Here is a 27955-nt window from a genome sequence, read left to right as displayed (position 1 = left end):
TTTTCTAGACCGGAATTCATTTTAAGCGTCAATTCAAGCATTTTCCTATTATCCTTTTATTTATTTGCTTTCATATTTTTTTTTGTTATGGATTTGCCCCCTGTTTTTTTCAATCATCCCGCAACTCTAAATTATCATGAAATCAATCCTTCACGCTTGCGCTGATACATTTGCGCCGACAAATTTGAGCGACGATCCGGGCTTTGATCGAGCCGTACCGTTCCTGATTTGTCTCGCGCCTTCCGATCCACCTTCACGCTTCGACAAGAAGCAAAATATTAAGCAATCGTTCCGACGGAGCTAAATTACTACAGGATAAAGAACGAATAGGAAATTTGGATTTCGAAACAAAAAAGAGAGGGGTGCAACACGAGGACTTCCCAGGGGGTCACCAATCCAAGTACTACTCTCGCCCAAAAACGCTTAATTTCGAAGTTCTGATGGGATCCGGTGCATTAGTGCTGGTATGATCGCACCCGCCATATTCCTTTCGCTTTATTCTTTTAAACTACCCCGTCCTGCGAAGCAGTGTGGCTTTTCTAGACCGGAATTCATTTTAAGCGTCAATTCAAGCATTTTCCTATTATCCTTTTATTTATTTGCTTTCATATTTTTTTTTGTTATGGATTTGCCCCCTGTTTTTTTCAATCATCCCGCAACTCTAAATTATCATGAAATCAATCCTTCACGCTTGCGCTGATACATTTGCGCCGACAAATTTGAGCGACGATCCGGGCTTTGATCGAGCCGTACCGTTCCTGATTTGTCTCGCGCCTTCAGATCCTCCTTCACGCTTCGACAAGAAGCAAAATATTAAGCAATCGTTCCGACGGAGCTAAATTACTACAGGATAAAGAACGAATAGGAAATTTGGATTTCGAAACAAAAAAGAGAGGGGTGCAACACGAGGACTTCCCAGGGGGTCACCCATCCTAATACTGCTTACGCCCAAGCACGCTTAACTTCGGAGTTCTGATGGGATACGATGCATTAGTGCTGGTATGATCGCACCCACAACGTTCCTTTCGCTTTATTCTTTTAAACTACCCCGTCCAGCGAAGCAGTGTGGCTTTTCTAGACCGGAATTCATTTTAAGCGTCAATTGAAGCATTTTCCTCTTATCCTTTTATTTATTTACTTTATATTTTTTTGTTATTGATTTGCACCCTGTTTTTTTCCATCATCCCGCAACTCTAAATTATCATCAAATCAATCCTTCACGCTTGCGGTGATACATTTGCGCCGACAAATTTGAGCGACGATCCGGGCTTTGATCGAGCCGTACCGTTCCTGATTTGTCTCGCGCCTTCAGATCCTCCTTCACGCTTCGACAAGAAGCAAAATATTAAGCAATCGTTCCGACGGAGCTAAATTACTACAGGATAAAGAACGAATAGGAAATTTGGATTTCGAAACAAAAAAGAGAGGGGTGCAACACGAGGACTTCCCAGGGGGTCACCAATCCAAGTACTACTCTCGCCCAAAAACGCTTAATTTCGAAGTTCTGATGGGATCCGGTGCATTAGTGCTGGTATGATCGCACCCGCCATATTCCTTTCGCTTTATTCTTTTAAACTACCCCGTCCTGCGAAGCAGTGTGGCTTTTCTAGACCGGAATTCATTTTAAGCGTCAATTCAAGCATTTTCCTATTATCCTTTTATTTATTTGCTTTCATATTTTTTTTTGTTATGGATTTGCCCCCTGTTTTTTTCAATCATCCCGCAACTCTAAATTATCATGAAATCAATCCTTCACGCTTGCGCTGATACATTTGCGCCGACAAATTTGAGCGACGATCCGGGCTTTGATCGAGCCGTACCGTTCCTGATTTGTCTCGCGCCTTCAGATCCTCCTTCACGCTTCGACAAGAAGCAAAATATTAAGCAATCGTTCCGACGGAGCTAAATTACTACAGGATAAAGAACGAATAGGAAATTTGGATTTCGAAACAAAAAAGAGAGGGGTGCAACACGAGGACTTCCCAGGGGGTCACCCATCCTAATACTGCTTACGCCCAAGCACGCTTAACTTCGGAGTTCTGATGGGATACGATGCATTAGTGCTGGTATGATCGCACCCACAACGTTCCTTTCGCTTTATTCTTTTAAACTACCCCGTCCAGCGAAGCAGTGTGGCTTTTCTAGACCGGAATTCATTTTAAGCGTCAATTGAAGCATTTTCCTCTTATCCTTTTATTTATTTACTTTATATTTTTTTGTTATTGATTTGCACCCTGTTTTTTTCCATCATCCCGCAACTCTAAATTATCATCAAATCAATCCTTCACGCTTGCGGTGATACATTTGCGCCGACAAATTTGAGCGACGATCCGGGCTTTGATCGAGCCGTACCGTTCCTGATTTGTCTCGCGCCTTCAGATCCTCCTTCACGCTTCGACAAGAAGCAAAATATTAAGCAATCGTTCCGACGGAGCTAAATTACTACAGGATAAAGAACGAATAGGAAATTTGGATTTCGAAACAAAAAAGAGAGGGGTGCAACACGAGGACTTCCCAGGGGGTCACCAATCCAAGTACTACTCTCGCCCAAACACGCTTAATTTCGAAGTTCTGATGGGATCCGGTGCATTAGTGCTGGTATGATCGCACCCGCCATATTCCTTTCGCTTTATTCTTTTAAACTACCCCGTCCTGCGAAGCAGTGTAGCTTTTCTAGACCGAAATTCATTTTAAGCGTCAATTCAAGCATTTTCCTATTATCCTTTTATTTATTTGCTTTCATATTTTTTTTTGTTATTGATTTGCCCCCTGTTTTTTTCCATCATCCCGCAACTCTAAATTATCATGAAATCAATCCTTCACGCTTGCGCTGATACATTTGCGCCGACAAATTTGAGCAATGATCCGGGCTTTGATCGAGCCGTACCGTTCCTGATTTGTCTCGCGCCTTCAGATCCTCCTTCACGCTTCGACAAGAAGCAAAATATTAAGCAATCGTTCCGACGGAGCTAAATTACTACAGGATAAAGAACGAATAGGAAATTTGGATTTCGAAACAAAAAAGAGAGGGGTGCAACACGAGGACTTCCCAGGGGGTCACCAATCCAAGTACTACTCTCGCCCAAAAACGCTTAATTTCGAAGTTCTGATGGGATCCGGTGCATTAGTGCTGGTATGATCGCACCCGCCATATTCCTTTCGCTTTATTCTTTTAAACTACCCCGTCCTGCGAAGCAGTGTGGCTTTTCTAGACCGGAATTCATTTTAAGCGTCAATTCAAGCATTTTCCTATTATCCTTTTATTTATTTGCTTTCATATTTTTTTTTGTTATGGATTTGCCCCCTGTTTTTTTCAATCATCCCGCAACTCTAAATTATCATGAAATCAATCCTTCACGCTTGCGCTGATACATTTGCGCCGACAAATTTGAGCGACGATCCGGGCTTTGATCGAGCCGTACCGTTCCTGATTTGTCTCGCGCCTTCCGATCCTCCTTCACGCTTCGACAAGAAGCAAAATATTAAGCAATCGTTCCGACGGAGCTAAATTACTACAGGATAAAGAACGAATAGGAAATTTAGATTTCGAAACAAAAAAGAGAGGGGTGCAACACGAGGACTTCCCAGGGGGTCACCAATCCAAGTACTACTCTCGCCCAAACACGCTTAATTTCGAAGTTCTGATGGGATCCGGTGCATTAGTGCTGGTATGATCGCACCCGCCATATTCCTTTCGCTTTATTCTTTTAAACTACCCCGTCCTGCGAAGCAGTGTAGCTTTTCTAGACCGAAATTCATTTTAAGCGTCAATTCAAGCATTTTCCTATTATCCTTTTATTTATTTGCTTTCATATTTTTTTTTGTTATTGATTTGCCCCCTGTTTTTTTCCATCATCCCGCAACTCTAAATTATCATGAAATCAATCCTTCACGCTTGCGCTGATACATTTGCGCCGACAAATTTGAGCGACGATCCGGGCTTTGATCGAGCCGTACCGTTCCTGATTTGTCTCGCGCCTTCAGATCCTCCTTCACGCTTCGACAAGAAGCAAAATATTAAGCAATCGTTCCGACGGAGCTGAATTACTACAGGATAAAGAACGAATAGGAAATTTGGATTTCGAAACAAAAAAGAGAGGGGTGCAACACGAGGACTTCCCAGGGGGTCACCAATCCAAGTACTACTCTCGCCCAAACACGCTTAATTTCGAAGTTCTGATGGGATCCGGTGCATTAGAGCTGGTATGATCGCACCCGCCATATTCCTTTCGCTTTATTCTTTTAAACTACCCCGTCCTGCGAAGCAGTGTGGCTTTTCTAGACCGAAATTCATTTTAAGCGTCAATTCAAGCATTTTCCTATTATCCTTTTATTTATTTGCTTTCATATTTTTTTTTTGTTATTGATTTGCCCCCTGTTTTTTTCCATCATCCCGCAACTCTAAATTATCATGAAATCAATCCTTCACGCTTGCGCTGATACATTTGCGCCGACAAATTTGAGCGACGATCCGGGCTTTGATCGAGCCGTACCGTTCCTAATTTGTCTCGCGCCTTCAGATCCTCCTTCACGCTTCGACAAGAAGCAAAATATTAAGCAATCGTTCCGACGGAGCTAAATTACTACAGGATAAAGAACGAATAGGAAATTTGGATTTCGAAACAAAAAAGAGAGGGGTGCAACACGAGGACTTCCCAGGGGGTCACCAATCCAAGTGCTACTCTCGCCCAAACACGCTTAATTTTGAAGTTCTGATGGGATCCGGTGCATTAGTGCTGGTATGATCGCACCCGCCATATTCCTTTCGCTTTATTCTTTTAAACTACCCCGTCCTGCGAAGCAGTGTGGCTTTTCTAAACCGAAATTCATTTTAAGCGTCAATTCAAGCATTTTCCTATTATCCTTTTATTTATTTGCTTTCATATTTTTTTTTGATATTGATTTGCCCCCTGTTTTTTTCCATCATCCCGCAACTCGAAATTATCATGAAATCAATCCTTCACGCTTGCGCTGATACATTTGCGCCGACAAATTTGAGCGACGATCCGGGCTTTGATCGAGCCGTACCGTTCCTGATTTGTCTCGCGCCTTCAGATCCTCCTTCACGCTTCGACAAGAAGCAAAATATTAAGCAATCGTTCCGACGGAGCTAAATTACTACAGGATAAAGAACGAATAGGAAATTTGGATTTCGAAACAAAAAAGAGAGGGGTGCAACACGAGGACTTCCCAGGGGGTCACCCATCCTAATACTGCTTACGTCCAAGCACGCTTAACTTCGGAGTTCTGATGGGATACGGTGCATTAGTGCTGGTATGATCGCACCCACAACGTTCCTTTCGCTTTATTCTTTTAAACTACCCCGTCCAGCGAAGCAGTGTGGCTTTTCTAGACCGGAATTCATTTTAAGCGTCAATTGAAGCATTTTCCTCTTATCCTTTTATTTATTTACTTTATATTTTTTTGTTATTGATTTGCACCCTGTTTTTTCCCATCATCCCGCAACTCTAAATTATCATGAAATCAATCCTTCACGCTTGCGGTGATACATTTGCGTCGACAAATTTGAGCGACGATCCGGGCTTTGATCGAGCCGTACCGTTCCTGATTTGTCTCGCGCCTTCAGATCCTCCTTCACGCTTCGACAAGAAGCAAAATATTAAGCAAGCGTTCCGACGGAGCTAAATTACTACAGGATAAAGAACGAATAGGAAATTTGGATTTCGAAACAAAAAAGAGAGGGGTGCAACACGAGGACTTCCCAGGGGGTCACCAATCCAAGTGCTACTCTCGCCCAAACACGCTTAATTTCGAAGTTCTGATGGGATCCGGTGCGTTAGTGCTGGTATGATCGCACCCGCCATATTCCTTTCGCTTTATTCTTTTAAACTACCCCGTCCTGCGAAGCAGTGTGGCTTTTCTAGACCGAAATTCATTTTAAGCGTCAATTCAAGCATTTTCCTATTATCCTTTTATTTATTTGCTTTCATATTTTTTTTTGATATTGATTTGCCCCCTGTTTTTTTCCATCATCCCGCAACTCTAAATTATCATGAAATCAATCCTTCACGCTTGCGCTGATACATTTGCGCCGACAAATTTGAGCGACGATCCGGGCTTTGATCGAGCCGTACCGTTCCTGATTTGTCTCGCGCCTTCAGATCCTCCTTCACGCTTCGACAAGAAGCAAAATATTAAGCAATCGTTCCGACGGAGCTAAATTACTACAGGATAAAGAACGAATAGGAAATTTGGATTTCGAAACAAAAAAGAGAGGGGTGCAACACGAGGACTTCCCAGGGGGTCACCCATCCTAATACTGCTTACGTCCAAGCACACTTAACTTCGGAGTACTGATGGGATACGGTGCATTAGTGCTGGTATGATCGCACCCACAACGTTCCTTTCCCTTTATTCTTTTAAACTACCCCGTCCAGCGAAGCAGTGTGGCTTTTCTAGACCGGAATTCATTTTAAGCGTCAATTGAAGCATTTTCCTCTTATCCTTTTATTTATTTACTTTATATTTTTTTGTTATTGATTTGCACCCTATTTTTTTCCATCATCCCGCAACTCTAAATTATCATGAAATCAATCCTTCACGCTTGCGGTGATACATTTGCGCCGACAAATTTGAGCGACGATCCGGGCTTTGATCGAGCCGTACCGTTCCTGATTTGTCTCGCGCCTTCAGATCCTCCTTCACGCTTCGACAAGAAGCAAAATATTAAGCAATCGTTCCGACGGAGCTAAATTACTACAGGATAAAGAACGAATAGGAAATTTGGATTTCGAAACAAAAAAGAAAGGGGTGCAACACGAGGACTTCCCAGGGGGTCACCAATCCAAGTGCTACTCTCGCCCAAACACGCTTAATTTCGAAGTTCTGATGGGATCCGGTGCATTAGTGCTGGTATGATCGCACCCGCCATATTCCTTTCGCTTTATTCTTTTAAACTACCCCGTCCTGCGAAGCAGTGTGGCTTTTCTAGACCGAAATTCATTTTAAGCGTCAATTCAAGCATTTTCCTATTATCCTTTTATTTATTTGCTTTCATATTTTTTTTTGATGTTGATTTGCCCCCTGTTTTTTTCCATCATCCCGCAACTCTAAATTATCATGAAATCAATCTTTCACGCTTGCGCTGATACATTTGCGCCGACAAATTTGAGCGACGATCCGGGCTTTGATCGAGCCGTACCGTTCCTGATTTGTCTCGCTCCTTCAGATCCTCCTTCACGCTTCGACAAGAAGCAAAATATTAAGCAATCGTTCCGACGGAGCTAAATTACTACAGGATAAAGAACGAATAGGAAATTTGGATTTCGAAACAAAAAAGAGAGGGGTGCAACACGAGGACTTCCCAGGGGGTCACCCATCCTAATACTGCTTACGCCCAAGCACGCTTAACTTCGGAGTTCTTATGGGATACGATGCATTAGTGCTGGTATGATCGCACCCACAACGTTCCTTTCGCTTTATTCTTTTAAACTACCCCGTCCAGCGAAGCAGTGTGGCTTTTCTAGACCGGAATTCATTTTAAGCGTCAATTGAAGCATTTTCCTCTTATCCTTTTATTTATTTACTTTATATTTTTTTGTTATTGATTTGCACCCTGTTTTTTTCCATCATCCCGCAACTCTAAATTATCATGAAATCAATCCTTCACGCTTGCGGTGATACATTTGCGCCGACAAATTTGAGCGACGATCCGGGCTTTGATCGAGCCGTACCGTTCCTGATTTGTCTCGCGCCTTCAGATCCTCCTTCACGCTTCGACAAGAAGCAAAATATTAAGCAATCGTTCCGACGGAGCTAAATTACTACAGGATAAAGAACGAATAGGAAATTTGGATTTCGAAACAAAAAAGAGAGGGGTGCAACACGAGGACTTCCCAGGGGGTCACCAATCCAAGTACTACTCTCGCCCAAACACGCTTCATTTCGAAGTTCTGATGGGATCCGGTGCATTAGTGCTGGTATGATCACACCCGCCATATTCTTTTCGCTTTATTCTTTTAAACTACCCCGTCCTGCGAAGCAGTGTGGCTTTTCTAGACCGGAATTCATTTTATGCGTCAATTCAAGCATTTTCCTATTATCCTTTTATTTATTTGCTTTCATATTTTTTTTTGATATTGATTTGCCCCCTGTTTTTTTCCATTATCCCGCAACTCTAAATTATCATGAAATCAATCCTTCACGCTTGCGCTGATACATTTGCGCCGACAAATTTGAGCGACGATCCGGGCTTTGATCGAGCCGTACCGTTCCTGATTTGTCTCGCGCCTTCAGATCCTCCTTCACGCTTCGACAAGAAGCAAAATATTAAGCAATCGTTCCGACGGAGCTAAATTACTACAGGATAAAGAACGAATAGGAAATTTGGATTTCGAAACAAAAAAGAGAGGGGTGCAACACGAGGACTTCCCAGGGGGTCACCAATCCAAGTACTACTCTCGCCCAAACACGCTTAATTTCGAAGTTCTGATGGGATCCGGTGCATTAGTGCTGGTATGATCGCACCCGCCATATTCCTTTCGCTTTATTCTTTTAAACTACCCCGTCCTGCGAAGCAGTGTAGCTTTTCTAGACCGAAATTCATTTTAAGCGTCAATTCAAGCATTTTCCTATTATCCTTTTATTTATTTGCTTTCATATTTTTTTTTGTTATTGATTTGCCCCCTGTTTTTTTCCATCATCCCGCAACTCTAAATTATCATGAAATCAATCCTTCACGCTTGCGCTGATACATTTGCGCCGACAAATTTGAGCGACGATCCGGGCTTTGATCGAGCCGTACCGTTCCTGATTTGTCTCGCGCCTTCAGATCCTCCTTCACGCTTCGACAAGAAGCAAAATATTAAGCAATCGTTCCGACGGAGCTAAATTACTACAGGATAAAGAACGAATAGGAAATTTGGATTTCGAAACAAAAAAGAGAGGGGTGCAACACGAGGACTTCCCAGGGGGTCACCAATCCAAGTACTACTCTCGCCCAAACACGCTTAATTTCGAAGTTCTGATGGGATCCGGTGCATTAGTGCTGGTATGATCGCACCCGCCATATTCCTTTCGCTTTATTCTTTTAAACTACCCCGTCCTGCGAAGCAGTGTAGCTTTTCTAGACCGAAATTAATTTTAAGCGTCAATTCAAGTATTTTCCTATTATCCTTTTATTTATTTGCTTTCATATTTTTTTTTTGTTATTGATTTGCCCCCTGTTTTTTTCCATCATCCTGCAACTCTAAATTATCATGAAATCAATCCTTCACGCTTGCGCTGATACATTTGCGCCGACAAATTTGAGCGACGATCCGGGCTTTGATCGAGCCGTACCGTTCCTGATTTGTCTCGCGCCTTCAGATCCTCCTTCACGCTTCGACAAGAAGCAAAATATTAAGCAATCGTTCCGACGGAGCTAAATTACTACAGGATAAAGAACGAATAGGAAATTTGGATTTCGAAACAAAAAAGAGAGGGGTGCAACACGAGGACTTCCCAGGGGGTCACCAATCCAAGTACTACTCTTGCCCAAACGCGCTTAATTTCGAAGTTCTGATGGGATCCGGTGCATTAGTGCTGGTATGATCGCACCCACCATATTCCTTTCGCTTTATTCTTTTAAACTACCCCGTCCTGCGAAGCAGTGTGGCTTTTCTAGACCGAAATTCATTTTAAGCGTCAATTCAAGCATTTTTTTCTTATCCTTTTGTTTATTTGCTTTCATATTTTTTTTTGTTATTGATTTGCACCCTGTTTTTTTCCCTCATCGCGCAACAATAAATTGTCATCAAATCAATCCATCACGCTAGCGCTGATACATTTGCGCCGACAAATTTGAGCGATGATCCGGGCTTTGATCGAGCCGTACCGTTCCTGATTTCTCTCGCGCCTTCAGATCCGCCTTCATGCTTCGAGAAGAAGCAAAATATAAAGCAATCGTTCCGAAGGACCTAAATTACTACAGGATAAAGAACGAATAGAAAATTTGAATTTCGAAACAAAAAAGAGAGGGGTGCAACAAGAGGAATTCCCAGGGGGTCACCCATCCTAATACTGCTCACGCCCAAGCACGCTTAACTTCGGAGTTCTGATGGGATACGGTGCATTAGTGCTGGTATGATCGCACCCACAACGTTCCTTTCGCTTTATTCTTTTAAACTACCCCGTCCAGCGAAGCAGTGTGGCTTTTCTAGACCGGAATTCATTTTAAGCGTCAATTGAAGCATTTTTCTCTTATTCTTTTATTTATTTACTTTATATTTTTTTTGTTATTGATTTGCACCCTGTTTTTTTCCATCATCCCGCAACTCTAAATTATCATGAAATCAATCCTTCACGCTTGCGGTGATACATTTGCGCTGACAAATTTGAGCGACGATCCGGGCTTTGATCGAGCCGTACCGTTGCTGATTTGTCTCGCGCCTTCAGATCCTCCTTCACGCTTCGACAAGAAGCAAAATATTAAGCAATCGTTCCGACTGAGCTAAATTACTACAGGATAAAGAACGAATAGGAAATTTGGATTTCGAAACAAAAAAGAGAGGGGTGCAACACGAGGACTTCCCAGGGGGTCACCAATCCAAGTACTACTCTCGCCCAAACACGCTTAATTTCGAAGTTCTGATGGGATCCGGTGCATTAGTGCTGGTATGATCGCACCCGCCATATTCCTTTCGCTTTATTCTTTTAAACTACCCCGTCCTGCGAAGCAGTGTGGCTTTTCTAGACCGAAATTCATTTTAAGCGTCAATTCAAGCATTTTCCTATTATCCTTTTATTTATTTGCTTTCATATTTTTTTTTGATGTTGATTTGCCCCCTGTTTTTTTCCATCATCCCGCAACTCTAAATTATCATGAAATCAATCTTTCACGCTTGCGCTGATACATTTGCGCCGACAAATTTGAGCGACGATCCGGGCTTTGATCGAGCCGTACCGTTCCTGATTTGTCTCGCTCCTTCAGATCCTCCTTCACGCTTCGACAAGAAGCAAAATATTAAGCAATCGTTCCGACGGAGCTAAATTACTACAGGATAAAGAACGAATAGGAAATTTGGATTTCGAAACAAAAAAGAGAGGGGTGCAACACGAGGACTTCCCAGGGGGTCACCCATCCTAATACTGCTTACGCCCAAGCACGCTTAACTTCGGAGTTCTTATGGGATACGATGCATTAGTGCTGGTATGATCGCACCCACAACGTTCCTTTCGCTTTATTCTTTTAAACTACCCCGTCCAGCGAAGCAGTGTGGCTTTTCTAGACCGGAATTCATTTTAAGCGTCAATTGAAGCATTTTCCTCTTATCCTTTTATTTATTTACTTTATATTTTTTTGTTATTGATTTGCACCCTGTTTTTTTCCATCATCCCGCAACTCTAAATTATCATGAAATCAATCCTTCACGCTTGCGGTGATACATTTGCGCCGACAAATTTGAGCGACGATCCGGGCTTTGATCGAGCCGTACCGTTCCTGATTTGTCTCGCGCCTTCAGATCCTCCTTCACGCTTCGACAAGAAGCAAAATATTAAGCAATCGTTCCGACGGAGCTAAATTACTACAGGATAAAGAACGAATAGGAAATTTGGATTTCGAAACAAAAAAGAGAGGGGTGCAACACGAGGACTTCCCAGGGGGTCACCAATCCAAGTACTACTCTCGCCCAAACACGCTTCATTTCGAAGTTCTGATGGGATCCGGTGCATTAGTGCTGGTATGATCACACCCGCCATATTCTTTTCGCTTTATTCTTTTAAACTACCCCGTCCTGCGAAGCAGTGTGGCTTTTCTAGACCGGAATTCATTTTATGCGTCAATTCAAGCATTTTCCTATTATCCTTTTATTTATTTGCTTTCATATTTTTTTTTGATATTGATTTGCCCCCTGTTTTTTTCCATTATCCCGCAACTCTAAATTATCATGAAATCAATCCTTCACGCTTGCGCTGATACATTTGCGCCGACAAATTTGAGCGACGATCCGGGCTTTGATCGAGCCGTACCGTTCCTGATTTGTCTCGCGCCTTCAGATCCTCCTTCACGCTTCGACAAGAAGCAAAATATTAAGCAATCGTTCCGACGGAGCTAAATTACTACAGGATAAAGAACGAATAGGAAATTTGGATTTCGAAACAAAAAAGAGAGGGGTGCAACACGAGGACTTCCCAGGGGGTCACCAATCCAAGTACTACTCTCGCCCAAACACGCTTAATTTCGAAGTTCTGATGGGATCCGGTGCATTAGTGCTGGTATGATCGCACCCGCCATATTCCTTTCGCTTTATTCTTTTAAACTACCCCGTCCTGCGAAGCAGTGTAGCTTTTCTAGACCGAAATTCATTTTAAGCGTCAATTCAAGCATTTTCCTATTATCCTTTTATTTATTTGCTTTCATATTTTTTTTTGTTATTGATTTGCCCCCTGTTTTTTTCCATCATCCCGCAACTCTAAATTATCATGAAATCAATCCTTCACGCTTGCGCTGATACATTTGCGCCGACAAATTTGAGCGACGATCCGGGCTTTGATCGAGCCGTACCGTTCCTGATTTGTCTCGCGCCTTCAGATCCTCCTTCACGCTTCGACAAGAAGCAAAATATTAAGCAATCGTTCCGACGGAGCTAAATTACTACAGGATAAAGAACGAATAGGAAATTTGGATTTCGAAACAAAAAAGAGAGGGGTGCAACACGAGGACTTCCCAGGGGGTCACCAATCCAAGTACTACTCTCGCCCAAACACGCTTAATTTCGAAGTTCTGATGGGATCCGGTGCATTAGTGCTGGTATGATCGCACCCGCCATATTCCTTTCGCTTTATTCTTTTAAACTACCCCGTCCTGCGAAGCAGTGTAGCTTTTCTAGACCGAAATTAATTTTAAGCGTCAATTCAAGTATTTTCCTATTATCCTTTTATTTATTTGCTTTCATATTTTTTTTTTGTTATTGATTTGCCCCCTGTTTTTTTCCATCATCCTGCAACTCTAAATTATCATGAAATCAATCCTTCACGCTTGCGCTGATACATTTGCGCCGACAAATTTGAGCGACGATCCGGGCTTTGATCGAGCCGTACCGTTCCTGATTTGTCTCGCGCCTTCAGATCCTCCTTCACGCTTCGACAAGAAGCAAAATATTAAGCAATCGTTCCGACGGAGCTAAATTACTACAGGATAAAGAACGAATAGGAAATTTGGATTTCGAAACAAAAAAGAGAGGGGTGCAACACGAGGACTTCCCAGGGGGTCACCAATCCAAGTACTACTCTTGCCCAAACGCGCTTAATTTCGAAGTTCTGATGGGATCCGGTGCATTAGTGCTGGTATGATCGCACCCACCATATTCCTTTCGCTTTATTCTTTTAAACTACCCCGTCCTGCGAAGCAGTGTGGCTTTTCTAGACCGAAATTCATTTTAAGCGTCAATTCAAGCATTTTTTTCTTATCCTTTTGTTTATTTGCTTTCATATTTTTTTTTGTTATTGATTTGCACCCTGTTTTTTTCCCTCATCGCGCAACAATAAATTGTCATCAAATCAATCCATCACGCTAGCGCTGATACATTTGCGCCGACAAATTTGAGCGATGATCCGGGCTTTGATCGAGCCGTACCGTTCCTGATTTCTCTCGCGCCTTCAGATCCGCCTTCATGCTTCGAGAAGAAGCAAAATATAAAGCAATCGTTCCGAAGGACCTAAATTACTACAGGATAAAGAACGAATAGAAAATTTGAATTTCGAAACAAAAAAGAGAGGGGTGCAACAAGAGGAATTCCCAGGGGGTCACCCATCCTAATACTGCTCACGCCCAAGCACGCTTAACTTCGGAGTTCTGATGGGATACGGTGCATTAGTGCTGGTATGATCGCACCCACAACGTTCCTTTCGCTTTATTCTTTTAAACTACCCCGTCCAGCGAAGCAGTGTGGCTTTTCTAGACCGGAATTCATTTTAAGCGTCAATTGAAGCATTTTTCTCTTATTCTTTTATTTATTTACTTTATATTTTTTTTGTTATTGATTTGCACCCTGTTTTTTTCCATCATCCCGCAACTCTAAATTATCATGAAATCAATCCTTCACGCTTGCGGTGATACATTTGCGCTGACAAATTTGAGCGACGATCCGGGCTTTGATCGAGCCGTACCGTTGCTGATTTGTCTCGCGCCTTCAGATCCTCCTTCACGCTTCGACAAGAAGCAAAATATTAAGCAATCGTTCCGACTGAGCTAAATTACTACAGGATAAAGAACGAATAGGAAATTTGGATTTCGAAACAAAAAAGAGAGGGGTGCAACACGAGGACTTCCCAGGGGGTCACCAATCCAAGTACTACTCTCGCCCAAACACGCTTAATTTCGAAGTTCTGATGGGATCCGGTGCATTAGTGCTGGTATGATCGCACCCGCCATATTCCTTTCGCTTTATTCTTTTAAACTACCCCGTCCTGCGAAGCAGTGTGGCTTTTCTAGACCGAAATTCATTTTAAGCGTCAATTCAAGCATTTTCCTATTATCCTTTTATTTATTTGCTTTCTTATTTTTTTTAGTTATTGATTTGCCCCCTATTTTTTTCCATCATCCCGCAACTCTAAATTATCATGAAATCAATCCTTCACGCTTGCGCTGATACATTTGCGCCGACAAATTTGAGCGACGATTCGGGCTTTGATCGAGCCGTACCGTTCCTGATTTGTCTCGCGCCTTCAGATCCGCCTTCATCCTTCGAGAAGAAGCAAAATATAAAGCAATCGTTCCGAAGGACCTAAATTACTACAGGATAAAGAACGAATAGAAAATTTGAATTTCGAAACAAAAAAGAGAGGGGTGCAACAAGAGGAATTCCCAGGGGGTCACCCATCCTAGTACTACTCTCGCCCAAGCATGCTTAACTTCGAAGTTCTGATGGGATCCGGTGCATTAGTGCTGGTATGATCGCACCCGCCATGTTCCTTTCGCATTATTCTTTTAAACTACCCCGTCCTGCGAAGCAGTTTGGCTTTTCTAGACTGAAATTCATTTTAAGCGTCAATTCAAGCATTTTCCTATTATCCTTTTATTTATTTGCTTTCATATTTTTTTTTGTTATTGATTTGCCCCCTGTTTTTTTCCATCATCCCGCAACTCTAAATTATCATGAAATCAATCCTTCACGCTTGCGCTGATACATTTGCGCCGACAAATTTGAGCGACGATCCGGGCTTTGATCGAGCCGTACCGTTCCTGATTTGTCTCGCGCCTTCAGATCCGCCTTCATGCTTCGAGAAGAAGCAAAATATAAAGCAATCATTCCGAAGGACCTAAATTACTACAGGATAAAGAACGAATAGAAAATTTGAATTTCGAAACAAAAAAAAGGGGTGCAACAAGAGGAATTCCCAGGGGGTAACCCATCCTAGTACTACTCTCGCCCAAGCATGTTTAACTTCGGAGTTCTGATGGGATCCGGTGCATTAGTGCTGGTATGATCGCACCCGCCATGTTCCTTTCGCTTTATTCTTTTAAACTACCCCGTCCTGCGAAGCAGTGTGGCTTTTCTAGACCGAAATTCATTTTAAGCGTCAATTCAAGCATTTTTCTCTTATCCTTTTATTTATTTGCTTTCATATTTTTTTTTTGTTATTGATTTGCACCCTATTTTTTTCCCTCATCTCGCAACAATAAATTGTCATGAAATCAATCCATCACGCTAACGCTGATACATTTGCGCCGACAAATTTGAGCGATGATCCGGGCTTTGATCGAGTCGTACCGTTCCATAATTCTCTCGCGCCTTCAGATCCGCCTTCATGCTTCGAGAAGAAGCAAAATATAAAGCAATCGTTCCGAAGGACCTAAATTACTACAGGATAAAGAACGAATAGAAAATTTGAATTTCGAAAAAAAAAGAGAGGGGTGCAACAAGAGGAATTCCCAGGGGGTCACCCATCCTAATACTGCTCACGCCCAAGCACGCTTAAATTCGGAGTTCTGATGGGATACGGTGCATTAGTGCTGGTATGATCGCACCCACAACGTTCCTTTCGCTTTATTCTTTTAAACTATCCCGTCCAGCGAAGCAGTGTGCCTTTTCTAGACCGGAATTCATTTTAAGCGTCAATTGAAGCATTTTTCCTCTTATCCTTTTATTTATTTACTTTATATTTTTTTGTTATTGATTTGCACCCTGTTTTTTTCCATCATCCCGCAACTCTAAATTATCATGAAATCAATCCTTCACGCTTGCGCTGATACATTTGCGCCGACAAATTTGAGCGACGATCCGGGCTTTGATCGAGCCGTACCGTTCCTGATTTGTCTCGCGCCTTCAGATCCTCATTCACGCTTCGACAAGAAGCAAAATATTAAGCAATCGTTCCGACGGAGCTAAATTACTACAGGATAAAGAACGAATAGGAAATTTGGATTTCGAAACAAAAAAGAGAGGGGTGCAACACGAGGACTTCCCAGGGGGTCACCAATCCAAGTACTACTCTCGCCCAAACACGCTTAATTTCGAAGTTCTGATGGGATCCGGTGCATTAGTGCTGGTATGATCGCACCCGCCATATTCATTTCGCTTTATTCTTTTAAATCACCCCGTCCTGCGAAGCAGTGTAGCTTTTCTAGACCGAAATTCATTTTAAGCGTCAATTCAAGCATTTTCCTATTATCCTTTTATTTATTTGCTTTCATATTTTTTTTTGTTATTGATTTGCCCCCTGTTTTTTTCCATCATCCTGCAACTCTAAATTATCATGAAATCAATCCTTCACGCTTGCGCTGATACATTTGCGCCGACAAATTTGAGCGACGATCCGGGATTTGATCGAGCCGTACCGTTCCTGATTTCTCTCGCGCCTTCAGATCCTCCTTCACGCTTCGACAAGAAGCAAAATATTAAGCAATCGTTCCGACTGAGCTAAATTACTACAGGATAAAGAACGAATAGGAAATTTGGATTTCGAAACAAAAAAGAGAGGGGTGCAACACGAGGACTTCCCAGGGGGTCACCAATCCAAGTACTACTCTCGCCCAAACACGCTTAATTTCGAAGTTCTGATGGGATCCGGTGCATTAGTGCTGGTATGATCGCACCCGCCATATTCCTTTCGCTTTATTCTTTTAAACTACCCCGTCCTGCGAAGCAGTGTGGCTTTTCTAGACCGAAATTCATTTTAAGCGTCAATTCAAGCATTTTCCTATTATCCTTTTATTTATTTGCTTTCTTATTTTTTTTAGTTATTGATTTGCCCCCTATTTTTTTCCATCATCCCGCAACTCTAAATTATCATGAAATCAATCCTTCACGCTTGCGCTGATACATTTGCGCCGACAAATTTGAGCGACGATTCGGGCTTTGATCGAGCCGTACCGTTCCTGATTTGTCTCGCGCCTTCAGATCCGCCTTCATCCTTCGAGAAGAAGCAAAATATAAAGCAATCGTTCCGAAGGACCTAAATTACTACAGGATAAAGAACGAATAGAAAATTTGAATTTCGAAACAAAAAAGAGAGGGGTGCAACAAGAGGAATTCCCAGGGGGTCACCCATCCTAGTACTACTCTCGCCCAAGCATGCTTAACTTCGAAGTTCTGATGGGATCCGGTGCATTAGTGCTGGTATGATCGCACCCGCCATGTTCCTTTCGCATTATTCTTTTAAACTACCCCGTCCTGCGAAGCAGTTTGGCTTTTCTAGACCGAAATTCATTTTAAGCGTCAATTCAAGCATTTTCCTATTATCCTTTTATTTATTTGCTTTCATATTTTTTTTTGTTATTGATTTGCCCCCTGTTTTTTTCCATCATCCCGCAACTCTAAATTATCATGAAATCAATCCTTCACGCTTGCGCTGATACATTTGCGCCGACAAATTTGAGCGACGATCCGGGCTTTGATCGAGCCGTACCGTTCCTAATTTGTCTCGCGCCTTCAGATCCGCCTTCATGCTTCGAGAAGAAGCAAAATATAAAGCAATCATTCCGAAGGACCTAAATTACTACAGGATAAAGAACGAATAGAAAATTTGAATTTCGAAACAAAAAAAAAGGGGTGCAACAAGTGGAATTCCCAGGGGGTAACCCATCCTAGTACTACTCTCGCCCAAGCATGCTTAACTTCGGAGTTCTGATGGGATCCGGTGCATTAGTGCTGGTATGATCGCACCCGCCATGTTCCTTTCGCTTTATTCTTTTAAACTACCCCGTCCTGCGAAGCAGTGTGGCTTTTCTAGACCGAAATTCATTTTAAGCGTCAATTCAAGCATTTTTCTCTTATCCTTTTATTTATTTGCTTTCATATTTTTTTTTTGTTATTGATTTGCACCCTATTTTTTTCCCTCATCTCGCAACAATAAATTGTCATGAAATCAATCCATCACGCTAACGCTGATACATTTGCGCCGACAAATTTGAGCGATGATCCGGGCTTTGATCGAGTCGTACCGTTCCATAATTCTCTCGCGCCTTCAGATCCGCCTTCATGCTTCGAGAAGAAGCAAAATATAAAGCAATCGTTCCGAAGGACCTAAATTACTACAGGATAAAGAACGAATAGAAAATTTGAATTTCGAAAAAAAAAGAGAGGGGTGCAACAAGAGGAATTCCCAGGGGGTCACCCATCCTAATACTGCTCACGCCCAAGCACGCTTAAATTCGGAGTTCTGATGGGATACGGTGCATTAGTGCTGGTATGATCGCACCCACAACGTTCCTTTCGCTTTATTCTTTTAAACTATCCCGTCCAGCGAAGCAGTGTGCCTTTTCTAGACCGGAATTCATTTTAAGCGTCAATTGAAGCATTTTTCCTCTTATCCTTTTATTTATTTACTTTATATTTTTTTGTTATTGATTTGCACCCTGTTTTTTTCCATCATCCCGCAACTCTAAATTATCATGAAATCAATCCTTCACGCTTGCGCTGATACATTTGCGCCGACAAATTTGAGCGACGATCCGGGCTTTGATCGAGCCGTACCGTTCCTGATTTGTCTCGCGCCTTCAGATCCTCCTTCACGCTTCGACAAGAAGCAAAATATTAAGCAATCGTTCTGACGGAGCTAAATTACTACAGGATAAAGAACGAATAGGAAATTTGGATTTCGAAACAAAAAAGAGAGGGGTGCAACACGAGGACTTCCCAGGGGGTCACCAATCCAAGTACTACTCTCGCCCAAACACGCTTAATTTCGAAGTTCTGATGGGATCCGGTGCATTAGTGCTGGTATGATCGCACCCGCCATATTCATTTCGCTTTATTCTTTTAAATAACCCCGTCCTGCGAAGCAGTGTAGCTTTTCTAGACCGAAATTCATTTTAAGCGTCAATTCAAGCATTTTCCTATTATCCTTTTATTTATTTGCTTTCATATTTTTTTTTGTTATTGATTTGCCCCCTGTTTTTTTCCATCATCCTGCAACTCTAAATTATCATGAAATCAATCCTTCACGCTTGCGCTGATACATTTGCGCCGACAAATTTGAGCGACGATCCGGGATTTGATCGAGCCGAACCGTTCCTGATTTCTCTCGCGCCTTCAGATCCTCCTTCACGCTTCGACAAGAAGCAAAATATTAAGCAATCGTTCCGACTGAGCTAAATTACTACAGGATAAAGAACGAATAGGAAATTTGGATTTCGAAACAAAAAAGAGAGGGGTGCAACACGAGGACTTCCCAGGGGGTCACCAATCCAAGTACTACTCTCGCCCAAATACGCTTAATTTCGAAGTTCTGATGGGATCCGGTGCATTAGTGCTGGTATGATCGCACCCGCCATATTCCTTTCGCTTTATTCTTTTAAACTACCCCGTCCTGCGAAGCAGTGTGGCTTTTCTAGAACGAAATTCATTTTAAGCGTCAATTCAAGCATTTTCCTATTATCCTTTTATTTATTTGCTTTCTTATTTTTTTTTGTTATTGATTTGCCCCCTATTTTTTTCCATCATCCCGCAACTCTAAATTATCATGAAATCAATCCTTCACGCTTGCGCTGATACATTTGCGCCGACAAATTTGAGCGACGATTCGGGCTTTGATCGAGCCGTACCGTTCCTGATTTGTCTCGCGCCTTCAGATCCGCCTTCATGCTTCGAGAAGAAGCAAAATATAAAGCAATCGTTCCGAAGGACCTAAATTACTACAGGATAAAGAACGAATAGAAAATTTGAATTTCGAAACAAAAAAGAGAGGGGTGCAACAAGAGGAATTCCCAGGGGGTCACCCATCCTAGTACTACTCTCGCCCAAGCATGCTTAACTTCGAAGTTCTGAAGGGATCCGGTGCATTAGTGCTGGTATGATCGCACCCGCCATGTTCCTTTCGCATTATTCTTTTAAACTACCCCGTCCTGCGAAGCAGTTTGACTTTTCTAGACCGAAATTCATTTTAAGCGTCAATTCAAGCATTTTCCTATTATCCTTTTATTTATTTGCTTTCATATTTTTTTTTGTTATTGATTTGCCCCCTGTTTTTTTCCATCATCCCGCAACTCTAAATTATCATGAAATCAATCCTTCACGCTTGCGCTGATACATTTGCGCCGACAAATTTGAGCGACGATCCGGGCTTTGATCGAGCCGTACCGTTCCTGATTTGTCTCGCGCCTTCAGATCCTCCTTCACGCTTCGACAAGAAGCAAAATATTAAGCAATCGTTCCGACGGAGCTAAATTACTACAGGATAAAGAACGAATAGGAAATTTGGATTTCGAAACAAAAAAGAGAGGGGTGCAACACGAGGACTTCCCAGGGGGTCACCAATCCAAGTACTACTCTCGCCCAAAACACGCTTAATTTCGAAGTTCTGATGGGATCCGGTGCATTAGTGCTGGTATGATCGCACCCGCCATATTCCTTTCGCTTTATTCTTTTAAATTACCCCGTCCTGCGAAGCAGTGTAGCTTTTCTAGACCGAAATTCATTTTAAGCGTCAATTCAAGCATTTTCCTATTATCCTTTTATTTATTTGCTTTCATATTTTTTTTTGTTATTGATTTGCCCCCTGTTTTTTTCCATCATCCCGCAACTCTAAATTATCATGAAATCAATCCTTCACGCTTGCGCTGATACATTTGCGCCGACAAATTTGAGCGACGATCCGGGCTTTGATCGAGCCGTACCGTTCCTGATTTGTCTCGCGCCTTCAGATCCTCCTTCACGCTTCGACAAGAAGCAAAATATTAAGCAATCGTTCCGACTGAGCTAAATTACTACAGGATAAAGAACGAATAGGAAATTTGGATTTCGAAACAAAAAAGAGAGGGGTGCAACACGAGGACTTCCCAGGGGGTCACCAATCCAAGTACTACTCTCGCCCAAACACGCTTAATTTCGAAGTTCTGATGGGATCCGGTGCATTAGTGCTGGTATGATCGCACCCGCCATATTCCTTTCGCTTTATTCTTTTAAACTACCCCGTCCTGCGAAGCAGTGTGGCTTTTCTAGACCGAAATTCATTTTAAGCGTCAATTCAAGCATTTTCCTATTATCCTTTTATTTATTTGCTTTCTTATTTTTTTTAGTTATTGATTTGCCCCCTATTTTTTTCCATCATCCCGCAACTCTAAATTATCATGAAATCAATCCTTCACGCTTGCGCTGATACATTTGCGCCGACAAATTTGAGCGACGATTCGGGCTTTGATCGAGCCGTACCGTTCCTGATTTGTCTCGCGCCTTCAGATCCGCCTTCATCCTTCGAGAAGAAGCAAAATATAAAGCAATCGTTCCGAAGGACCTAAATTACTACAGGATAAAGAACGAATAGAAAATTTGAATTTCGAAACAAAAAAGAGAGGGGTGCAACAAGAGGAATTCCCAGGGGGTCACCCATCCTAGTACTACTCTCGCCCAAGCATGCTTAACTTCGAAGTTCTGATGGGATCCGGTGCATTAGTGCTGGTATGATCGCACCCGCCATGTTCCTTTCGCATTATTCTTTTAAACTACCCCGTCCTGCGAAGCAGTTTGGCTTTTCTAGACTGAAATTCATTTTAAGCGTCAATTCAAGCATTTTCCTATTATCCTTTTATTTATTTGCTTTCATATTTTTTTTTGTTATTGATTTGCCCCCTGTTTTTTTCCATCATCCCGCAACTCTAAATTATCATGAAATCAATCCTTCACGCTTGCGCTGATACATTTGCGCCGACAAATTTGAGCGACGATCCGGGCTTTGATCGAGCCATACCGTTCCTGATTTGTCTCGCGCCTTCAGATCCGCCTTCATGCTTCGAGAAGAAGCAAAATATAAAGCAATCATTCCGAAGGACCTAAATTACTACAGGATAAAGAACGAATAGAAAATTTGAATTTCGAAACAAAAAAAAGGGGTGCAACAAGAGGAATTCCCAGGGGGTAACCCATCCTAGTACTACTCTCGCCCAAGCATGCTTAACTTCGGAGTTCTGATGGGATCCGGTGCATTAGTGCTGGTATGATCGCACCCGCCATGTTCCTTTCGCTTTATTCTTTTAAACTACCCCGTCCTGCGAAGCAGTGTGGCTTTTCTAGACCGAAATTCATTTTAAGCGTCAATTCAAGCATTTTTCTCTTATCCTTTTATTTATTTGCTTTCATATTTTTTTTTTGTTATTGATTTGCACCCTATTTTTTTCCCTCATCTCGCAACAATAAATTGTCATGAAATCAATCCATCACGCTAACGCTGATACATTTGCGCCGACAAATTTGAGCGATGATCCGGGCTTTGATCGAGTCGTACCGTTCCATAATTCTCTCGCGCCTTCAGATCCGCCTTCATGCTTCGAGAAGAAGCAAAATATAAAGCAATCGTTCCGAAGGACCTAAATTACTACAGGATAAAGAACGAATAGAAAATTTGAATTTCGAAAAAAAAAGAGAGGGGTGCAACAAGAGGAATTCCCAGGGGGTCACCCATCCTAATACTGCTCACGCCCAAGCACGCTTAAATTCGGAGTTCTGATGGGATACGGTGCATTAGTGCTGGTATGATCGCACCCACAACGTTCCTTTCGCTTTATTCTTTTAAACTATCCCGTCCAGCGAAGCAGTGTGCCTTTTCTAGACCGGAATTCATTTTAAGCGTCAATTGAAGCATTTTTCCTCTTATCCTTTTATTTATTTACTTTATATTTTTTTGTTATTGATTTGCACCCTGTTTTTTTCCATCATCCCGCAACTCTAAATTATCATGAAATCAATCCTTCACACTTGCGCTGATACATTTGCGCCGACAAATTTGAGCGACGATCCGGGCTTTGATCGAGCCGTACCGTTCCTGATTTGTCTCGCGCCTTCAGATCCTCCTTCACGCTTCGACAAGAAGCAAAATATTAAGCAATCGTTCCGACGGAGCTAAATTACTACAGGATAAAGAACGAATAGGAAATTTGGATTTCGAAACAAAAAAGAGAGGGGTGCAACACGAGGACTTCCCAGGGGGTCACCAATCCAAGTACTACTCTCGCCCAAACACGCTTAATTTCGAAGTTCTGATGGGATCCGGTGCATTAGTGCTGGTATGATCGCACCCGCCATATTCATTTCGCTTTATTCTTTTAAATCACCCCGTCCTGCGAAGCAGTGTAGCTTTTCTAGACCGAAATTCATTTTAAGCGTCAATTCAAGCATTTTCCTATTATCCTTTTATTTATTTGCTTTCATATTTTTTTTTGTTATTGATTTGCCCCCTGTTTTTTTCCATCATCCTGCAACTCTAAATTATCATGAAATCAATCCTTCACGCTTGCGCTGATACATTTGCGCCGACAAATTTGAGCGACGATCCGGGATTTGATCGAGCCGTACCGTTCCTGATTTCTCTCGCGCCTTCAGATCCTCCTTCACGCTTCGACAAGAAGCAAAATATTAAGCAATCGTTCCGACTGAGCTAAATTACTACAGGATAAAGAACGAATAGGAAATTTGGATTTCGAAACAAAAAAGAGAGGGGTGCAACACGAGGACTTCCCAGGGGGTCACCAATCCAAGTACTACTCTCGCCCAAACACGCTTAATTTCGAAGTTCTGATGGGATCCGGTGCATTAGTGCTGGTATGATCGCACCCGCCATATTCCTTTCGCTTTATTCTTTTAAACTACCCCGTCCTGCGAAGCAGTGTGGCTTTTCTAGACCGAAATTCATTTTAAGCGTCAATTCAAGCATTTTCCTATTATCCTTTTATTTATTTGCTTTCTTATTTTTTTTAGTTATTGATTTGCCCCCTATTTTTTTCCATCATCCCGCAACTCTAAATTATCATGAAATCAATCCTTCACGCTTGCGCTGATACATTTGCGCCGACAAATTTGAGCGACGATTCGGGCTTTGATCGAGCCGTACCGTTCCTGATTTGTCTCGCGCCTTCAGATCCGCCTTCATCCTTCGAGAAGAAGCAAAATATAAAGCAATCGTTCCGAAGGACCTAAATTACTACAGGATAAAGAACGAATAGAAAATTTGAATTTCGAAACAAAAAAGAGAGGGGTGCAACAAGAGGAATTCCCAGGGGGTCACCCATCCTAGTACTACTCTCGCCCAAGCATGCTTAACTTCGAAGTTCTGATGGGATCCGGTGCATTAGTGCTGGTATGATCGCACCCGCCATGTTCCTTTCGCATTATTCTTTTAAACTACCCCGTCCTGCGAAGCAGTTTGGCTTTTCTAGACCGAAATTCATTTTAAGCGTCAATTCAAGCATTTTCCTATTATCCTTTTATTTATTTGCTTTCATATTTTTTTTTGTTATTGATTTGCCCCCTGTTTTTTTCCATCATCCCGCAACTCTAAATTATCATGAAATCGATCCTTCACGCTTGCGCTGATACATTTGCGCCGACAAATTTGAGCGACGATCCGGGCTTTGATCGAGCCGTACCGTTCCTAATTTGTCTCGCGCCTTCAGATCCGCCTTCATGTTTCGAGAAGAAGCAAAATATAAAGCAATCATTCCGAAGGACCTAAATTACTACAGGATAAAGAACGAATAGAAAATTTGAATTTCGAAACAAAAAAAAAGGGGTGCAACAAGAGGAATTCCCAGGGGGTAACCCATCCTAGTACTACTCTCGCCCAAGCATGCTTAACTTCGGAGTTCTGATGGGATCCGGTGCATTAGTGCTGGTATGATCGCACCCGCCATGTTCCTTTCGCTTTATTCTTTTAAACTACCCCGTCCTGCGAAGCAGTGTAGCTTTTCTAGACCGAAATTCATTTTAAGCGTCAATTCAAGCATTTTTCTCTTATCCTTTTATTTATTTGCTTTCATATTTTTTTTTTGTTATTGATTTGCACCCTATTTTTTTCCCTCATCTCGCAACAATAAATTGTCATGAAATCAATCCATCACGCTAACGCTGATACATTTGCGCCGACAAATTTGAGCGATGATCCGGGCTTTGATCGAGTCGTACCGTTCCATAATTCTCTCGCGCCTTCAGATCCGCCTTCATGCTTCGAGAAGAAGCAAAATATAAAGCAATCGTTCCGAAGGACCTAAATTACTACAGGATAAAGAACGAATAGAAAATTTGAATTTCGAAAAAAAAAGAGAGGGGTGCAACAAGAGGAATTCCCAGGGGGTCACCCATCCTAATACTGCTCACGCCCAAGCACGCTTAAATTCGGAGTTCTGATGGGATACGGTGCATTAGTGCTGGTATGATCGCACCCACAACGTTCCTTTCGCTTTATTCTTTTAAACTATCCCGTCCAGCGAAGCGGTGTGCCTTTTCTAGACCGGAATTCATTTTAAGCGTCAATTGAAGCATTTTTCCTCTTATCCTTTTATTTATTTACTTTATATTTTTTTGTTATTGATTTGCACCCTGTTTTTTTCCATCATCCCGCAACTCTAAATTATCATGAAATCAATCCTTCACGCTTGCGCTGATACATTTGCGCCGACAAATTTGAGCGACGATCCGGGCTTTGATCGAGCCGTACCGTTCCTGATTTGTCTCGCGCCTTCAGATCCTCATTCACGCTTCGACAAGAAGCAAAATATTAAGCAATCGTTCCGACGGAGCTAAATTACTACAGGATAAAGAACGAATAGGAAATTTGGATTTCGAAACAAAAAAGAGAGGGGTGCAACACGAGGACTTCCCAGGGGGTCACCAATCCAAGTACTACTCTCGCCCAAACACGCTTAATTTCGAAGTTCTGATGGGATCCGGTGCATTAGTGCTGGTATGATCGCACCCGCCATATTCATTTCGCTTTATTCTTTTAAATCACCCCGTCCTGCGAAGCAGTGTAGCTTTTCTAGACCGAAATTCATTTTAAGCGTCAATTCAAGCATTTTCCTATTATCCTTTTATTTATTTGCTTTCATATTTTTTTTTGTTATTGATTTGCCCCCTGTTTTTTTCCATCATCCTGCAACTCTAAATTATCATGAAATCAATCCTTCACGCTTGCGCTGATACATTTGCGCCGACAAATTTGAGCGACGATCCGGGATTTGATCGAGCCGTACCGTTCCTGATTTCTCTCGCGCCTTCAGATCCTCCTTCACGCTTCGACAAGAAGCAAAATATTAAGCAATCGTTCCGACTGAGCTAAATTACTACAGGATAAAGAACGAATAGGAAATTTGGATTTCGAAACAAAAAAGAGAGGGGTGCAACACGAGGACTTCCCAGGGGGTCACCAATCCAAGTACTACTCTCGCCCAAATACGCTTAATTTCGAAGTTCTGATGGGATCCGGTGCATTAGTGCTGGTATGATCGCACCCGCCATATTCCTTTCGCTTTATTCTTTTAAACTACCCCGTCCTGCGAAGCAGTGTGGCTTTTCTAGAACGAAATTCATTTTAAGCGTCAATTCAAGCATTTTCCTATTATCCTTTTATTTATTTGCTTTCTTATTTTTTTTTGTTATTGATTTGCCCCCTATTTTTTTCCATCATCCCGCAACTCTAAATTATCATGAAATCAATCCTTCACGCTTGCGCTGATACATTTGCGCCGACAAATTTGAGCGACGATTCGGGCTTTGATCGAGCCGTACCGTTCCTGATTTGTCTCGCGCCTTCAGATCCGCCTTCATGCTTCGAGAAGAAGCAAAATATAAAGCAATCGTTCCGAAGGACCTAAATTACTACAGGATAAAGAACGAATAGAAAATTTGAATTTCGAAACAAAAAAGAGAGGGGTGCAACAAGAGGAATTCCCAGGGGGTCACCCATCCTAGTACTACTCTCGCCCAAGCATGCTTAACTTCGAAGTTCTGAAGGGATCCGGTGCATTAGTGCTGGTATGATCGCACCCGCCATGTTCCTTTCGCTTTATTCTTTTAAACTACCCCGTCCTGCGAAGCAGTTTGACTTTTCTAGACCGAAATTCATTTTAAGCGTCAATTCAAGCATTTTCCTATTATCCTTTTATTTATTTGCTTTCATATTTTTTTTTGTTATTGATTTGCCCCCTGTTTTTTTCCATCATCCCGCAACTCTAAATTATCATGAAATCAATCCTTCACGCTTGCGCTGATACATTTGCGCCGACAAATTTGAGCGACGATCCGGGCTTTGATCGAGCCGTACCGTTCCTGATTTGTCTCGCGCCTTCAGATCCTCCTTCACGCTTCGACAAGAAGCAAAATATTAAGCAATCGTTCCGACGGAGCTAAATTACTACAGGATAAAGAACGAATAGGAAATTTGGATTTCGAAACAAAAAAGAGAGGGGTGCAACACGAGGACTTCCCAGGGGGTCACCAATCCAAGTACTACTCTCGCCCAAAACACGCTTAATTTCGAAGTTCTGATGGGATCCGGTGCATTAGTGCTGGTATGATCGCACCCGCCATATTCCTTTCGCTTTATTCTTTTAAATTACCCCGTCCTGCGAAGCAGTGTAGCTTTTCTAGACCGAAATTCATTTTAAGCGTCAATTCAAGCATTTTCCTATTATCCTTTTATTTATTTGCTTTCATATTTTTTTTTGTTATTGATTTGCCCCCTGTTTTTTTCCATCATCCCGCAACTCTAAATTATCATGAAATCAATCCTTCACGCTTGCGCTGAT

The 27955-nt window shown here is 42.2% G+C and overlaps 52 non-coding genes across 52 annotated transcripts; all 52 read right to left on the bottom strand.

The window, feature by feature from the left end:
• Positions 1–359: 359 nt before the first annotated feature.
• On the bottom strand, positions 360–478 carry LOC140024346 (5S ribosomal RNA). Its single transcript, XR_011828319.1, has one exon. It is a non-coding gene; the product is annotated as a 5S ribosomal RNA (ribosomal RNA).
• A 416-nt stretch (positions 479–894) lies between these two features.
• Positions 895–1013, bottom strand: LOC140023798 (5S ribosomal RNA). The gene has a single exon (XR_011827764.1). It is a non-coding gene; the product is annotated as a 5S ribosomal RNA (ribosomal RNA).
• Positions 1014–1426: 413 nt separating this feature from the next.
• Positions 1427–1545, bottom strand: LOC140024345 (5S ribosomal RNA). Its single transcript, XR_011828318.1, has one exon. It is a non-coding gene; the product is annotated as a 5S ribosomal RNA (ribosomal RNA).
• A 416-nt stretch (positions 1546–1961) lies between these two features.
• On the bottom strand, positions 1962–2080 carry LOC140023797 (5S ribosomal RNA). The gene has a single exon (XR_011827763.1). It is a non-coding gene; the product is annotated as a 5S ribosomal RNA (ribosomal RNA).
• Positions 2081–2493: 413 nt separating this feature from the next.
• On the bottom strand, positions 2494–2612 carry LOC140023217 (5S ribosomal RNA). The gene has a single exon (XR_011827188.1). It is a non-coding gene; the product is annotated as a 5S ribosomal RNA (ribosomal RNA).
• A 416-nt stretch (positions 2613–3028) lies between these two features.
• LOC140024344 (5S ribosomal RNA) lies at positions 3029–3147 on the bottom strand. The gene has a single exon (XR_011828317.1). It is a non-coding gene; the product is annotated as a 5S ribosomal RNA (ribosomal RNA).
• Positions 3148–3563: 416 nt separating this feature from the next.
• Positions 3564–3682, bottom strand: LOC140023214 (5S ribosomal RNA). Its single transcript, XR_011827186.1, has one exon. It is a non-coding gene; the product is annotated as a 5S ribosomal RNA (ribosomal RNA).
• A 416-nt stretch (positions 3683–4098) lies between these two features.
• LOC140024053 (5S ribosomal RNA) lies at positions 4099–4217 on the bottom strand. Its single transcript, XR_011828025.1, has one exon. It is a non-coding gene; the product is annotated as a 5S ribosomal RNA (ribosomal RNA).
• A 417-nt stretch (positions 4218–4634) lies between these two features.
• LOC140025030 (5S ribosomal RNA) lies at positions 4635–4753 on the bottom strand. Its single transcript, XR_011829007.1, has one exon. It is a non-coding gene; the product is annotated as a 5S ribosomal RNA (ribosomal RNA).
• Positions 4754–5169: 416 nt separating this feature from the next.
• LOC140023590 (5S ribosomal RNA) lies at positions 5170–5288 on the bottom strand. Its single transcript, XR_011827559.1, has one exon. It is a non-coding gene; the product is annotated as a 5S ribosomal RNA (ribosomal RNA).
• A 413-nt stretch (positions 5289–5701) lies between these two features.
• Positions 5702–5820, bottom strand: LOC140024731 (5S ribosomal RNA). The gene has a single exon (XR_011828707.1). It is a non-coding gene; the product is annotated as a 5S ribosomal RNA (ribosomal RNA).
• Positions 5821–6236: 416 nt separating this feature from the next.
• On the bottom strand, positions 6237–6355 carry LOC140024762 (5S ribosomal RNA). The gene has a single exon (XR_011828738.1). It is a non-coding gene; the product is annotated as a 5S ribosomal RNA (ribosomal RNA).
• A 413-nt stretch (positions 6356–6768) lies between these two features.
• Positions 6769–6887, bottom strand: LOC140024629 (5S ribosomal RNA). Its single transcript, XR_011828605.1, has one exon. It is a non-coding gene; the product is annotated as a 5S ribosomal RNA (ribosomal RNA).
• A 416-nt stretch (positions 6888–7303) lies between these two features.
• Positions 7304–7422, bottom strand: LOC140024334 (5S ribosomal RNA). The gene has a single exon (XR_011828307.1). It is a non-coding gene; the product is annotated as a 5S ribosomal RNA (ribosomal RNA).
• Positions 7423–7835: 413 nt separating this feature from the next.
• Positions 7836–7954, bottom strand: LOC140024134 (5S ribosomal RNA). The gene has a single exon (XR_011828106.1). It is a non-coding gene; the product is annotated as a 5S ribosomal RNA (ribosomal RNA).
• Positions 7955–8370: 416 nt separating this feature from the next.
• LOC140023213 (5S ribosomal RNA) lies at positions 8371–8489 on the bottom strand. Its single transcript, XR_011827185.1, has one exon. It is a non-coding gene; the product is annotated as a 5S ribosomal RNA (ribosomal RNA).
• Positions 8490–8905: 416 nt separating this feature from the next.
• On the bottom strand, positions 8906–9024 carry LOC140023212 (5S ribosomal RNA). The gene has a single exon (XR_011827184.1). It is a non-coding gene; the product is annotated as a 5S ribosomal RNA (ribosomal RNA).
• A 417-nt stretch (positions 9025–9441) lies between these two features.
• On the bottom strand, positions 9442–9560 carry LOC140024865 (5S ribosomal RNA). Its single transcript, XR_011828841.1, has one exon. It is a non-coding gene; the product is annotated as a 5S ribosomal RNA (ribosomal RNA).
• Positions 9561–9976: 416 nt separating this feature from the next.
• LOC140023579 (5S ribosomal RNA) lies at positions 9977–10095 on the bottom strand. The gene has a single exon (XR_011827548.1). It is a non-coding gene; the product is annotated as a 5S ribosomal RNA (ribosomal RNA).
• Positions 10096–10509: 414 nt separating this feature from the next.
• LOC140023211 (5S ribosomal RNA) lies at positions 10510–10628 on the bottom strand. Its single transcript, XR_011827183.1, has one exon. It is a non-coding gene; the product is annotated as a 5S ribosomal RNA (ribosomal RNA).
• A 416-nt stretch (positions 10629–11044) lies between these two features.
• Positions 11045–11163, bottom strand: LOC140024333 (5S ribosomal RNA). The gene has a single exon (XR_011828306.1). It is a non-coding gene; the product is annotated as a 5S ribosomal RNA (ribosomal RNA).
• A 413-nt stretch (positions 11164–11576) lies between these two features.
• LOC140024133 (5S ribosomal RNA) lies at positions 11577–11695 on the bottom strand. Its single transcript, XR_011828105.1, has one exon. It is a non-coding gene; the product is annotated as a 5S ribosomal RNA (ribosomal RNA).
• Positions 11696–12111: 416 nt separating this feature from the next.
• Positions 12112–12230, bottom strand: LOC140023210 (5S ribosomal RNA). The gene has a single exon (XR_011827182.1). It is a non-coding gene; the product is annotated as a 5S ribosomal RNA (ribosomal RNA).
• Positions 12231–12646: 416 nt separating this feature from the next.
• LOC140023208 (5S ribosomal RNA) lies at positions 12647–12765 on the bottom strand. The gene has a single exon (XR_011827180.1). It is a non-coding gene; the product is annotated as a 5S ribosomal RNA (ribosomal RNA).
• A 417-nt stretch (positions 12766–13182) lies between these two features.
• Positions 13183–13301, bottom strand: LOC140024864 (5S ribosomal RNA). Its single transcript, XR_011828840.1, has one exon. It is a non-coding gene; the product is annotated as a 5S ribosomal RNA (ribosomal RNA).
• Positions 13302–13717: 416 nt separating this feature from the next.
• Positions 13718–13836, bottom strand: LOC140023578 (5S ribosomal RNA). The gene has a single exon (XR_011827547.1). It is a non-coding gene; the product is annotated as a 5S ribosomal RNA (ribosomal RNA).
• Positions 13837–14250: 414 nt separating this feature from the next.
• LOC140023207 (5S ribosomal RNA) lies at positions 14251–14369 on the bottom strand. Its single transcript, XR_011827179.1, has one exon. It is a non-coding gene; the product is annotated as a 5S ribosomal RNA (ribosomal RNA).
• Positions 14370–14785: 416 nt separating this feature from the next.
• LOC140032346 (5S ribosomal RNA) lies at positions 14786–14904 on the bottom strand. The gene has a single exon (XR_011836272.1). It is a non-coding gene; the product is annotated as a 5S ribosomal RNA (ribosomal RNA).
• A 414-nt stretch (positions 14905–15318) lies between these two features.
• On the bottom strand, positions 15319–15437 carry LOC140032387 (5S ribosomal RNA). The gene has a single exon (XR_011836313.1). It is a non-coding gene; the product is annotated as a 5S ribosomal RNA (ribosomal RNA).
• Positions 15438–15853: 416 nt separating this feature from the next.
• On the bottom strand, positions 15854–15972 carry LOC140024713 (5S ribosomal RNA). The gene has a single exon (XR_011828689.1). It is a non-coding gene; the product is annotated as a 5S ribosomal RNA (ribosomal RNA).
• Positions 15973–16386: 414 nt separating this feature from the next.
• Positions 16387–16505, bottom strand: LOC140023206 (5S ribosomal RNA). The gene has a single exon (XR_011827178.1). It is a non-coding gene; the product is annotated as a 5S ribosomal RNA (ribosomal RNA).
• Positions 16506–16921: 416 nt separating this feature from the next.
• Positions 16922–17040, bottom strand: LOC140023205 (5S ribosomal RNA). Its single transcript, XR_011827177.1, has one exon. It is a non-coding gene; the product is annotated as a 5S ribosomal RNA (ribosomal RNA).
• A 416-nt stretch (positions 17041–17456) lies between these two features.
• On the bottom strand, positions 17457–17575 carry LOC140032345 (5S ribosomal RNA). The gene has a single exon (XR_011836271.1). It is a non-coding gene; the product is annotated as a 5S ribosomal RNA (ribosomal RNA).
• Positions 17576–17990: 415 nt separating this feature from the next.
• Positions 17991–18109, bottom strand: LOC140032191 (5S ribosomal RNA). The gene has a single exon (XR_011836116.1). It is a non-coding gene; the product is annotated as a 5S ribosomal RNA (ribosomal RNA).
• A 416-nt stretch (positions 18110–18525) lies between these two features.
• On the bottom strand, positions 18526–18644 carry LOC140024712 (5S ribosomal RNA). Its single transcript, XR_011828688.1, has one exon. It is a non-coding gene; the product is annotated as a 5S ribosomal RNA (ribosomal RNA).
• A 414-nt stretch (positions 18645–19058) lies between these two features.
• Positions 19059–19177, bottom strand: LOC140023204 (5S ribosomal RNA). The gene has a single exon (XR_011827176.1). It is a non-coding gene; the product is annotated as a 5S ribosomal RNA (ribosomal RNA).
• Positions 19178–19593: 416 nt separating this feature from the next.
• LOC140024154 (5S ribosomal RNA) lies at positions 19594–19712 on the bottom strand. The gene has a single exon (XR_011828126.1). It is a non-coding gene; the product is annotated as a 5S ribosomal RNA (ribosomal RNA).
• A 416-nt stretch (positions 19713–20128) lies between these two features.
• On the bottom strand, positions 20129–20247 carry LOC140032665 (5S ribosomal RNA). Its single transcript, XR_011836590.1, has one exon. It is a non-coding gene; the product is annotated as a 5S ribosomal RNA (ribosomal RNA).
• Positions 20248–20663: 416 nt separating this feature from the next.
• Positions 20664–20783, bottom strand: LOC140024589 (5S ribosomal RNA). Its single transcript, XR_011828565.1, has one exon. It is a non-coding gene; the product is annotated as a 5S ribosomal RNA (ribosomal RNA).
• Positions 20784–21199: 416 nt separating this feature from the next.
• On the bottom strand, positions 21200–21318 carry LOC140023202 (5S ribosomal RNA). Its single transcript, XR_011827174.1, has one exon. It is a non-coding gene; the product is annotated as a 5S ribosomal RNA (ribosomal RNA).
• Positions 21319–21734: 416 nt separating this feature from the next.
• On the bottom strand, positions 21735–21853 carry LOC140032344 (5S ribosomal RNA). Its single transcript, XR_011836270.1, has one exon. It is a non-coding gene; the product is annotated as a 5S ribosomal RNA (ribosomal RNA).
• Positions 21854–22267: 414 nt separating this feature from the next.
• Positions 22268–22386, bottom strand: LOC140032235 (5S ribosomal RNA). The gene has a single exon (XR_011836160.1). It is a non-coding gene; the product is annotated as a 5S ribosomal RNA (ribosomal RNA).
• Positions 22387–22802: 416 nt separating this feature from the next.
• On the bottom strand, positions 22803–22921 carry LOC140024711 (5S ribosomal RNA). The gene has a single exon (XR_011828687.1). It is a non-coding gene; the product is annotated as a 5S ribosomal RNA (ribosomal RNA).
• Positions 22922–23335: 414 nt separating this feature from the next.
• On the bottom strand, positions 23336–23454 carry LOC140023201 (5S ribosomal RNA). Its single transcript, XR_011827173.1, has one exon. It is a non-coding gene; the product is annotated as a 5S ribosomal RNA (ribosomal RNA).
• Positions 23455–23870: 416 nt separating this feature from the next.
• LOC140023200 (5S ribosomal RNA) lies at positions 23871–23989 on the bottom strand. Its single transcript, XR_011827172.1, has one exon. It is a non-coding gene; the product is annotated as a 5S ribosomal RNA (ribosomal RNA).
• A 416-nt stretch (positions 23990–24405) lies between these two features.
• On the bottom strand, positions 24406–24524 carry LOC140032343 (5S ribosomal RNA). Its single transcript, XR_011836269.1, has one exon. It is a non-coding gene; the product is annotated as a 5S ribosomal RNA (ribosomal RNA).
• A 415-nt stretch (positions 24525–24939) lies between these two features.
• On the bottom strand, positions 24940–25058 carry LOC140032234 (5S ribosomal RNA). Its single transcript, XR_011836159.1, has one exon. It is a non-coding gene; the product is annotated as a 5S ribosomal RNA (ribosomal RNA).
• A 416-nt stretch (positions 25059–25474) lies between these two features.
• On the bottom strand, positions 25475–25593 carry LOC140024710 (5S ribosomal RNA). Its single transcript, XR_011828686.1, has one exon. It is a non-coding gene; the product is annotated as a 5S ribosomal RNA (ribosomal RNA).
• A 414-nt stretch (positions 25594–26007) lies between these two features.
• LOC140023199 (5S ribosomal RNA) lies at positions 26008–26126 on the bottom strand. The gene has a single exon (XR_011827171.1). It is a non-coding gene; the product is annotated as a 5S ribosomal RNA (ribosomal RNA).
• Positions 26127–26542: 416 nt separating this feature from the next.
• Positions 26543–26661, bottom strand: LOC140024153 (5S ribosomal RNA). The gene has a single exon (XR_011828125.1). It is a non-coding gene; the product is annotated as a 5S ribosomal RNA (ribosomal RNA).
• A 416-nt stretch (positions 26662–27077) lies between these two features.
• LOC140032664 (5S ribosomal RNA) lies at positions 27078–27196 on the bottom strand. The gene has a single exon (XR_011836589.1). It is a non-coding gene; the product is annotated as a 5S ribosomal RNA (ribosomal RNA).
• A 416-nt stretch (positions 27197–27612) lies between these two features.
• LOC140024588 (5S ribosomal RNA) lies at positions 27613–27732 on the bottom strand. The gene has a single exon (XR_011828564.1). It is a non-coding gene; the product is annotated as a 5S ribosomal RNA (ribosomal RNA).
• Positions 27733–27955: the final 223 nt, after the last annotated feature.

Source organism: Coffea arabica, chromosome 11e (assembly GCF_036785885.1).
Source record: "Coffea arabica cultivar ET-39 chromosome 11e, Coffea Arabica ET-39 HiFi, whole genome shotgun sequence".
Taxonomy (NCBI): domain Eukaryota; kingdom Viridiplantae; phylum Streptophyta; class Magnoliopsida; order Gentianales; family Rubiaceae; genus Coffea; species Coffea arabica.
This window is presented reverse-complemented; position numbering and strand designations above follow the sequence as displayed.